Source organism: Aptenodytes patagonicus, chromosome 3 (genome assembly GCF_965638725.1).
Source record: "Aptenodytes patagonicus chromosome 3, bAptPat1.pri.cur, whole genome shotgun sequence".
NCBI lineage: Eukaryota > Metazoa > Chordata > Aves > Sphenisciformes > Spheniscidae > Aptenodytes > Aptenodytes patagonicus.
This window is the reverse complement of record NC_134951.1, coordinates 23,324,983-23,337,316: the sequence shown is the minus strand read 5'-3', so window position 1 is coordinate 23,337,316 and position 12,334 is coordinate 23,324,983.

The window sequence follows — 12,334 nt, the reverse complement described above, 5'->3', positions numbered from 1 at the left end:
TGACCCAAAAGTTGTGAGTTGAACTGCCATATTTTTTTATAATTAAAGGAAATGAGAACTTTTAAGGAAATGCAAGCAAAGGCCCTCACAAAAAAAAAAAAAAAGGATTCTCACGTTGATTTTACAATTTAAAAAGCATTTTTGATGTATACTATACAGCTTTGTTCTTTCATGATTTTGGGAATAACATCAAAGTTTGTGCAATTCTAAGAGGCAAAATATTACACAAAATCCCAAACCAGTTTTCTTTCCAGAAAAATAATCTGGCTAATTTCAGACATCATTTTGGTTGGGAAAAGCAGCTCAGATTTTGTCAAAACTGTTATATAGTTACTCAAACCAAAATTCCAAACCTTAAAAATGTATCCATTTTTCATAACACCTTTTCTGTCAATGTCTTTGCCTGGGTTTCAGGCAAAATTGCACAGTGGGACTGACACAGGTGAAATAATAACACAGCAATACATACAACATCGATGGACATTCAGAAACGCCTGTGCATTAAGACTTAATTTATGTTCTCATAGTAAGAAATTCAGATATCAAGATTATTGAAACTGACCAGCAGTGGAGCATTTAATAGTACAAAGTAAATAATGTATTGGGACATGATGATATTGTCTCATATTCTGTATATTTTAAGGCTGCAGTTTTCTCATATGTTAAAGTAATCAATCCCACTTGCACTATAAATGTCAAGAACTATATATGAAGGCTAATGTAAATTTTCCCTCTTGCAACAAGAAAACAATATACTGTAAACCTGGAGAAAAGCCACCATATAATACTAAAATGTTTTCAACAGCTAAGCAGGAAAAAGCTGTCAAGAACAGCAAGAATAATGATCGTTTAAGCTGTTACAAAAAGATTAGCAACAGTCCTTCCTTGACATATGCATGTGGTTAAAAGTTAATTTTACTATACATATTGACAGTCATCATCTTACGAATTCCCATGCATGTGAATAATTATAATGAGGCAAGAAAGAAGATTATTTAACAAAATTATGCATGTACATAAGCTTTTGCAGCACTATATTTTTTTCTTGAAAGTTGTACGGCAGTCTTCTTAAAATAAGAGAGCTCAAACATTGAATTGTTCCTTCTGTATCTCTTGATTCCTTGTTTCAAATTGCCTAAGTATTATGAACATTGAAACTAATGCTACTAATTTTTAAGCATATTTTGCAGTGATTTCTCTTTCCATTTCTTTAGTGATCCAACTAAAAAACTGTCTACCTGTTTCCAGTATGATACCTAAAGAATAACTTAAGATTTATTCAAGTGTTCCTAAAAGCATTTCCAAAAATATATCCTTTGTTTACATTCACAGTCAAGACAAAAAACAATAGGGAGCCTCATTCCAGAGTATTTTGATGGCTAGACCGTTCACGGAGGCTGGAGAACCAACAGGCATGACTGTGACAAGTGCATCTTGTCACATCAGGTTAGACTTTGAACTAGGTTTTCTCATTGTCTAATAATTGAGCTCTCTTGGGCTAAAGTGGCCCTTGACAGGAGATAGTAAGAACAGGCTGTCCAAGAAGATCTAAGAGGCTGCTGGTAAGTGCACTCCATTGTGGTGAGTCTCAAGCTCCTGTCTAATCCAGGTCAGGAGTGTGAATCTAGTTATAACCCTTTCTAAATGAGGTTCCCATTCATTGAGCTATTAGTTATCATGAGGTTCCCTCCATCTGTTTCTGTCTGATCATCCTGATCAGCAGTTCCAGCTTAGACTTGAAAAACCTCCACCAACAAAAATGTTACGGAAAAGAGCTCATTCCTAAAAAAAAAAACCAACACAAACCACAACAAAACCCCCCATAATATCAGTTTCAATCAATTACCGACATATACTTTGCCAAAAAGTCCCACCCACCCCCCGCTAGGAGGACAAGAAAGTAGACATATTATTTGTCCACATTGAATTTGTCAAGCTATAAGGTCACAAGTCAGATTGGCATCCACCTATCATTTTAAACAGGGACCAGATAGGCCAGTTATCTGGAACATGGTATCAGATATCATGTACAGTGTACAAACTCACATGTATTCATGTACTTTGCTTTCAGAGTTGACTAGAGGTCATTAAAATCTTGGAAAATGCTGAAGAACTTCAAGCAAATTAGCACTATTGTTAATAAAAGTTTTAATGAATTAAAAAAAAAGACAAAATCCTGGGGAAAAAGAGTGCATCAAAGGCTATTTAATGCAAATGTTCTTACCAGGATGTCCCATGGCAAAAATCACCAGGTGGTGGTGGTGGTAAGGCAGCTGGGGCCCTATGATTTTTTTGTTCTTACACACTTCACTAAGTAACAGCTATCGGCCACTGTCAGAGACACGACACCGGAATGGATTTGGTCTGATCCAGCAAAGCCATTATTTTATTCATTTTTCCTATTATCTCTCAGTATGGGAATATCATATTCTGTCTTTATAAATCAGTAATTTTTACCCTCTTGAAAAATTACATAACCTACACAACGAAAAGGCAAGCAGTATTCTAACATTGAACTTTAAATAGTATTGTACAGCCCAAGTGGTGTCCAGTCCACAGTGTGTAACAGCTTTCTGATTTATTTATAAATGAAGGAGATTAGCTATAAACTCTTAATAAGGGTAAAAGCTAATCATGCCTGAAAACTAGGATGGCAGGGCATAAAATCCTGAGATGATCTCAAAATCATCAGTGGAGGGCAATATGTGAGTTTACTAGATAACTTGCTTTGCTTCAATGAGAAGGTCCTCTTCTGCATCTTCAGTTTGCTTGGAGCTTGCAGGCAGAACCAGAACTGTCAGCCACTGGCAGAAGGTGGAGTTCCCTGCTGTGAGAATACCTACAGAAAGGCTAAGCCACAACCACTTTCCTAAACTGCAAACAGCGATAAACAGAGGGTGAGGAAAAGCACAACAATGCCTCTTACTCCAAAACTGGATGCATTCTGTCAGGCGTCAAATTCATAGATGTCAGTTTTCATTAGTCTGGATGATTCGCCTGCCTTGAGGGAGGGTCAGAAAGGGAAGTCTTGTTGGAAGCCCTGATAGGGTTTCCTATTCTTCCTTACAGTGGGATAGATTATAATGAACTTTTCAAACTGGAGTCAAAATAGGAATCCAAAATAAGCATTTATATTATATATAATATATAATACATACATTAAAAAATATATAATATAGAATATATCCATTTATAAGCATTTATCCCAGAGACTAAAGCGTAAAGGAAATGTCTGCTAGAAGAAAGAAAATGGCACTGAGTATGTTTGGACATCCTAAATGCAGAATTTGGTAAACTTCATGGAGCAGACTTCATTTCCCAGCTTTCAGCAGAGAAAACAGAACTTCTTTACACTGAAACTGTCAGTGTCCTTAAGGGTTTGAGTTGGTTGCTTATTTGAAAACAGAAAAATTCTTGAATACATTGAGGGCTGAAAGTTCGGACAGGTCTGAAGTATTTTGATCTGGAGGGACTTGTCATCTTTTTACATCTTCTAGTATCAAATTAAAAAATCATTTAAGTGGAGAAAGTAGCCACTGAGAAGTTCAAGCTAGTGGACATTGAATAAATGCTTCTGCCATAATTTGTTCTGTGACAGCCCAGAGCTGAGTGCTTGCCAGCCACTTGGTGTTAATTTGACATGCTCGTGTGGTTCCCCTGCTATCAGCGAACAGGTAGCTGGTATAATCCAGCTAAGAATGTCTACGTGAGTTGTGATTGCTGCATCGGATCATGTGGAAGTACTTAAAAAATAGAACCTCTGCAGCTGTTTCATTCAAGAACATTAAGCTAAGAATTTATGTTTCACAAATGGAAGTAAGAAGATTTAAAATGTGAAAGAGAGTTTGTAATTTCTCTCTTCCAATTTCTGCTTCTCTAGGAGTGTTACGCTCTTTCTTCTGCTTTCTGTGTCATAAAAGGAAAGGCTGTGTTTGTCTTATTTGTATTTGTCTATTAGCCTTTTTAATAGAAAATAGAAAGTTCCATCCATAAATGTATTTTGTGATATTACTTAACATTATTTCAGTATTTTGTGCTTTTAATAAATTTTAATAGTTTACAGTACATCTTAGTGAAGGTGAATGGATTTCAGGCATTCCACAAGCTATATAAAAGACAGGTATAATTGCAAATGAGGTACTTTTGAGACTGCAGTCTTAGAAATGAACACTGAATACTTCATCTTTCTATTTAAGTGTTGAGGCAGATGCTATTTTAATGGTCACATTTGAGAATGAGGATTATAGCCTTTTCTCTATATTGACATAAGGAATTGGAAGGTTTGCAAAGTAGAGCAGGTCAGATATAATTACCAATTTGTCTTTTTTGTTTGGAGCATTTGCCACATAGATTTGTCTTCTGTCTTCCTCTCACTTTACCATTTGTACTTCCATTCCAACCACTAACAGTTATCATGCTATCACATTGCAGCTAGGCTACAACTGCTCTAACACCCTATTTGGGAACCTTTTATCTTTTGTTCCCACACTACAGTTTGGGAAATCATAACTAAAGTTCATATGTTGCATAATGTGTAATTTTTAAAAGACATGAGCTGTTTTGATATCTTGCTGTAGTACAGTTTATCAATATTTTCAAGCTGTAAATGTCATTTGAGAGGAAAATATTAAGTTTTCAGAAAAGTCAGAGAAAAAAGAGTATCCCCATTGGCTCCCCATTGGTCTCTACTGTCTTCTCTTTCTCCTCAGTGTCCATCTTGTTTCTTGTAGATATCTTTGTACCAATGCTTTGTCAGTACCAAATTATTTCTGAATATGGTTAGTTTTTCACATTAGAATTGTAATATCGTTCTAATAACGTACTGCTAGTTCTGTGTAAACACTTTCCAGGGTTAACTGAAGTGGTGCTTGAGGAAGGGAATTGCTGGCATCACCTCAAGGTAGAAGAGCAATCATAAAAACTTGCAGTCTGAAATATGTCTGATCCATTATCTCCCTACCTAACCAAGAAAGAACTAAAAAAAAATGAATTTGGGAGATCACACTAAGATAGATACAAACAAAGTAAAGTTTCAGAGAGTTTAAAAAAATAGTGGTCTATACTGTCAGCTTAGGGGCCAAGTCAATACTCCTTGATTATCCAAATTGCTTACGTGTTGGCTCTCACTCCGTGTAACAGAGGAACAAACCTAGGCCCAGGAAGGGGTCAGCTTAAATTCAAACCCTTCTAGTTAAGAAATTTGAGCCATGTGGTGTAAAGAACTGAGACAAATCTAATGGGCTAAACCATGCTAGAAATACCTGCTATAAAGTAATAAGGGCAAAATCCACTCACTGTGATTAAATTGGTCCATGAAGAAACATTCTTGCAGTAGTATGGCTGTTTGCATTTGTTAGGGCATCATCATAACATACCATCTGCTCTTTTATATCCTTCCTTATAGCTCTGACTTTCAGAGAGATGGTAGTGATTACCTCACATCTTTATTATATAAAAAGATCTGTTTGCTAGTTCAGTGTTCAGAAAACAAAAAAGTTTTTGTCAGTTACTCATCAATTTGCTCATCTGTTTGTCCTGTGCAACATGATGATTTTGAGTCTGCTGACACTGTTACCCAAGGGAGTATGATTCATGCAATAATTTTCCTTCCTTCCTGCCTATTTCTTTTAAATTTGGTGGAACTTTAATATATCCCATACATATTTTCCACCTTAAACTATACTACCCTTACTAGCACTACAGTCATTCATTTCACTTTTAAAATCCTATTTTCTTATTTTAGATAGGAGGCTTACTAGTATTAGAAAAATACTTTAAGATGGCATAAAATTTTGGTTTCTTACTCTTAACATCCCATTCTTGCCAGGATACCTATTTTCTTTTTCTCTTCTCTTGGGAAATGAACTCCTTCAAGAATAAAGACTAATATTAATAACAATACCTTTGTGCTTATGGAGTCCATTTTCACCAAGGCTATGAAAGAATCTAGCAATGTGGGTAGTTTCCACTTTTCAGCAGAGAGATCATTTAGCATGCTCCAGGATACATAGTCAACCAGCGAGCTTCTGAATGAGTCTCCTGATACTGAATCCTGTAGCGACTAGAGCATGGTTTGTTGTAAGGAAACCCATGAGAGACTTCTGGGTGGAGCAACACACGCCTTCCCATTTCCACTTCAAGGGAAAGGCAGTCAAGGAAGAGATCATGCTGGCAGCAGTTTCACTTCGGAGAGCTCAGATCAGGTGAGTCTGAAAACGCAGAGCAAAGTATTGATCCTGGCAAAGACACTTCTTTGTGGTTGCCTGATTTGTGAGCTGAAACGGTCATGGCTAATTTCTTCATGATTTAGATGAACTGAGCTGAGGGAAACATTTTGACTCATAAAGCATACCCTAATCCACAGAGTAAACGAACAGGGAGTAATATCTTGTGGTCAGTCTCCCTCTTCAGCAGAGCGGTGGAGGCAGTGCATGAGGTTAAATGGCTTTTAATTCTCAGCACTGACCTATTTATTAAGCGTTTGCTATTTCTGAAAGAGTTTTCATTCTCATGTTTTGACGGGTTTAGAAGAGTTTCCAGCTTACATGAACAACGTAATTTTGGCCTCTCTCACAGGAGCTCTTGTGGAGGATCTTTATCCACAGGAATGTGCCAGTTTCTTCCCAGAGAAAGCTGGCAGGCTGTAAGGAACATTTCTTTTTACTTTATTGTCCATTTCTCTTTTCCCCCAGATAGCTGTCTTCTCCTTTCCTTGTCCCAGATGTAGAAATGTCCAGTCACTCTCCTATTTCCTTCACTTGTCCCAAAACATCCACCTCATCTTGTGGTTTTTTCATGCAGTTTTTCCTCTGCTTATTCTTTGCCTTGATTTTCTTCTTACCTTTTCCTTCAAAATATTAGCTTTTTAAAAAAAAAAAATTTAAACAAACAAAAGCACACCTGACTTCAATGCCTCATTTCACCCAAATTTGTTTCTATGCACGCCTCACTTCCAGTTCCATTCCAGCCCCCTTCCCATTTGCTGTGTACAGGAGATCCTACGGGAACCATCTGTGAAGTTGCAACTGTCCTTCTAGGTCTCTTATGTCTCAGTTAGTGTGGCAACCTTCCCTTTGGCCTTTAAAATAGCATCTTCTTCTAGACAGACAGTCGATATGTGTTTGCGACTTCACTGTTACCACTTCCGTGGTCTTTCTTCTCTTTCATATCAAACACTTCTTATTTGTGATTCTAGCCCTTTGCTAGAGCTATGGTTACTCTCAGCTGTTTTCATGCCTCTAGAAAGGAGCTGAGTCACACCTGAATCCCCTGGAAGGAAGAAAAGGGGGGATTCTTACGCTTCTTCCCCTGTAAGAGATTTGTTGTTTGGAGACAACACCCTGCCCCGACCTCTTTAAGTATATTAGCTTGTTAAAGAGAAAAACCTGCACTGCAATGCTGTAATTTACACACAGAAACTCTGGATGGACAGTGAAGCATTTGGAAAATCATGAGAAATTATTAAGTCATGATTTAATCATTTTGCTTCTGGACCAGTCCTCATGCTTTTGAAATTTGGGAACTCAGAATCCTGTCATGTTTATGATACTAATTCCTGTAAATCTATACACAACAGCTTTGTAGACATTCTACTTCATCTCACAAAATCTAAATCTACGTCATCAGACCTTTTAACCAGCTTGGACGGTTCTGCACACAGTTAAAACCATGTAAACAGAGTTAATATAAGGCATAAATTAAATTACAGTAGATGTCAGAATACGTAAAGATGTCAAATTAGCCTATTTCCCAGTACTACATAGCAATGGAGCCCTCTAAGGGTTACAAAGCAAACTGATTGCTTTCTAGCTAAGATATAATACTGCCAATTGAAAGAATTATGTATATTCTCCACTTTATCTTTTTTTGATGAGTTAATACAGCTATAGCGTATCACACTTAACTGGGTTAAATTTAAATGAGGTGACCACTCTATAAGGGTATCTTCGACGATAACTATCTAAGTTAATGATATTGCATGATAATGGCTGTTGCCAATTAGAATTGAATTAATACGTGTCTACCTAATGGGCATACACACAACAAAACCAGAAGGCTCTGGAGTTGTTTAACTGAGTATAATATTCTGACTGGTAGTATTTTAACCCATAATTTGCAAGGTAAAATAAAAAAAAGAAATGCAATGAATTTTAACTTTAATGCAATTAGTATGGTTTTAGCATTTTCATTCAACATTTTGTATGAAGCCTCAGCTAGACTTTCAAAAGAGGGTAGTTTTTATTTGAGAGGACAAGGTCTCCATCTTTCAATTGAAAGGATTTTTGGTGACATTTTTGAGCTATTGCAGTCTAGAATTTGTCAATATTGATATGTATTAACATGCATAATATGTTAGTATTACATATTGTAATACTTACATATTTACAAATAAGTAGTCAGTTGAAAAATGTGATAATAATATCAATTTTTTTCTGTAATTTTAGCTTACTTGGCATTTATTTTATATTTCTGGATCATGATACAACCATGACAACTTGTCTTTAAGTGTATTAATTTTACTGTTCACTTTACAAACATATCAATATGACTTGCAGTTCATACTACAAAAAAATCTGAAAGACTCCAATGTATTTCACTCCACTTACAGTGTCAAAATTGTGATTTCAGAGTCTTTTTGGATGATTTCTCTTAACGCAGAAGTCTTGAAAGTCATAAATTCCATGAGTTTCTTCAGAGCTCGGAGAAAAGCTTGCTTTCTCTTTTCTGACACAGATGTATAAATCAATCTCTCCAGTATATTTCATTCAAATATAAAACTTGCCAAACTTTTAAAAAACTTTATACAAGTTAATGGTTTAGGGAACCATAGCTTACCTACAAGCTATGTGTTCTGTACATTTTCAAATTCTTTTTTTAGGTATCAAACAGTTACTGATAAATCAGTTTCTGAAGAAGCTCTATTTAATAATATTTTGGAATATTTTCACTTCTATTTCAAAGAGAGTTATGTGGAAATCATATACCATTACAATTGGCATTGTTTGCTCTCATGTAAATCCAGTCAGCTAATTTTGCATGTTAAATTTTTTCTTCCTACAACATGGGGGAAGCAGAGAACTTGGATAACATACACTATTTACTAATTAATTTGAATCTTTGATGGTAAAAATCAATAAACCAATTTACTAGAATGAAATTGGTCTCATGAGCTTTTTTTATAAATTAGCTCATCTTAATCAGAGGGATGTTGTGTCCTGCTTTTTGATAATTACTGTAGAATGATTAGTCTAATTTAGGATTTAGGGCCATTGAAACAAGAAAATAGATAAAATTGGACTGTTTTTTTGTGTTGATTCTGTGATTTCAAAGAAAAAACACTGTGATTGATTGCTTACAAAAGGTCTCAATATCAATTAATCTACAAAACCAACACCTTTAAGTAAAGCCATTAAATCTATTTCTAATCCCATTTTACAACACTGCTGTGGATCGAATGTATTTAAACAACCAAAAACCTTACAGTTCCTTGGATTCTGCTAGAAAATACTTTGCCATGAAGGGCTGATGACTTCTGTATTATTTGTTTGGTACGTCAGCTTCCTCATTTTTGTGATGCTTTTGCTTGAGTACAAACCTTACAAACCACATTCTCTCCAGGCTGGCTATAGGAAGCTGATTACTCTCACTAATCCCTAAATCAAGGCATCAGAGGCATGACTCTTACAGTTATGGACCTAAAATGATTCACATCTTGTAGATCCTACTATGTATTACTTCAAGATGTATTACTGATTAGCTGTTGGGTAGATCATTACTGCAGACTGCAAAGGAATAGCACAATTCTACCTTTGTTCGTGTATTTATCCCAATCCCACAGCATGATTACTTAAATGACTTGAAGAATTTCTAGAAGCTTGTTTCTACCATATTAAAACCCTTCCCAGCTTAATGTTCCTTAAGATAAAGGTGTATCAGTCCTAATTATATGAAAAACTTCACATCCTGTCATGCTAGTTGAAACTACCTAGGTGTATTTATAACACAATCCTAAAACTGAGAGTTAAGTATGATTTCAGTGAAGGGTCCTAGCCTAGATGCCTCTCTGTGCAGCTGAACTTCATTCTGCCTCCCCTCAGGTCACTGTGCAAAACCTTTTTCTCAGGTTTTTGCTGGATCAGAAGGGAGGAAAGGTATACAAGACTGTATCTCTTTGATTCAGGGCTGGATTAACAAGTGTGTTATAAATGACACTTGAAACTTGTCCATTTTAAGAAACGTGCCTTGTTTCAATCAGTTCTGCTGAATGCCTTGCTAATTATTATAACATTTTCAGATGAAAGAGGCAACACATTTGATCCTGACGTTGGTTTCAACTGGTTCTAAGTCTGGACAGTGCCAAAGAAAACAGGACCACGATTTCAGTGGGACCACTTAAAGTCAGTGCTTGTAGCTGTGTAACACATTACCAGTTACAGCTCTTTTCCTGGCTTCATTATGCTGTGAAACTCTATGAGAAAGGTTCCTACAGTTCATATTATATGAAACAATAAACACAAACATAGGAAACGTAGAGGCCTTCCTTTTGAGTCCTCTATTTCTTATTCAGTATAACACTGTTCCAGTTTTGCAGTAAAACAGTGTTGTAAGTATGGCCACGATTTGGAGGAACTGGTCAGAAGAACATAGACTACAAAACAGAGGTCCATAAAGCACATTGTTTTTGAGTTATGAGGCTGGCATTTCACAACCATGCTGGGTTATAATTGCCTAATCTTTTCGGAGTCGTTATGTGTATGTGCATGCATGTAAATCACAGGAAGGGGACTGAAGTCCATTTAAACGGGAAGTCTGTATTCTCAAAGAGGTGGTGGGTGGAAACAGAGCTCAGATGAATTCCAAGGATAAATAAAAAACCAGGCTCAAAACCTGGTACAAAGAGGAACATCAAGCAGAGAACTCTGCACCTACAACTTCTCAAATGAAGTCATAAAGCCTCTGAACATTTCCAAGTACCGTTTGCCAGATTGCGGAGAAAGTCTGAAGTGACTTCTGATACTCTGAGAACCTCAATCATGACTGTGTGTGACTGCTAGCTACGTAACAGAATCATAGAATCACAGAATCATTAAGGTTGGAAAAGACCTTTAAGATCATGGAGTCCAACCGTCAACCCAACACCACCATGCCCACTAAACCATGTCCCTAAGCACCTCATCTACACGTCTTTTAAATACCTCCAGGGACGGTGACTCAACCACTTCCCTGGGCAGCCTCTTCCAATGTTTAACCACTCTTTCAGCAAAGAAATTTTTCCTCACGTCCAATCTAAACCTACCCTGGCGCAACTTGAGGCCATTTCCTCTCGTCCTATCGCTAATTACTTGGGAGAAGAGACCGACACCCACCTCGCTACAACCTCCTTTCAGGGAGTTGTAGAGAGCGATGAGGTCTCCCCTCAGCCTCCTTTTCTCTAGGCTAAACAACCCCAGTTCCCTCAGCCGCTCCTCATAAGACTTGTTCTCCAGACCTCTCACCAGCCTCGTTGCCCTTCTCTGGACACGCTCCAGCACCTCAACGTCCTTCTGGTAGTGAGGGGCCCAAAACTGAACACAGTATTCGAGGTGCGGCCTCACCAGGGCCGAGTACAGGGGCACGATCACTTCCCTCCTCCTGCTGGCCACACTATTTCTGATACAGGCCAGGATACCGTTGGCCTTCTTGGCCGCCTGGGCACACTGCTGGCTCATGTTCAGCTGGCTGTCGACCAACACCCCCAGGTCCTTTTCCGACAGGCAGCTTTCCAGCCACTCTTCCCCAAGCCTGTAGCGCTGCATGGGGTTGTTGTGGCCGAAGTGCAGGACCCGGCACTTGGCCTTGTTGAACCTCATACAGTTGGCCTCGGCCCATCGATCCAGCCTGTCCAGGTCCCTCTGCAGAGCCTTCCTACCCTCGAGCAGATCAACATTCCCGCCCAACTTGGTGTCATCTGCAAACGTACTGAGGGTGCACTCGATCCCCTCATCCAGATCATCGATAAAGATATTGAACAAGACCGGCCCCAAAACTGAGCCCTGGGGAACACCGCTCGTGACCAGCCGCCAACTGGATTGAACTCCATTCACCACAACACTCTGGGCCCGGCCATCCAGCCAGTTTTTGACCTAGCGCAGAGTACACCTGTCTAAGCCGTGAGCCGCCAGCTTCTCGAGGAGAATGCTGTGGGAGACGGTGTCAAAGGCCTTACTGAAGTCCAGGTAGACCACAGCCACAGCCTTTCCCTCATCCACTAGGCGGGTCCCCTGGTCATAGAAGGAGATCAGGTTGGTCAAGCAGGACCTGCCTTTCATGAATCCGTGCTGGCTAGGCCGGATCC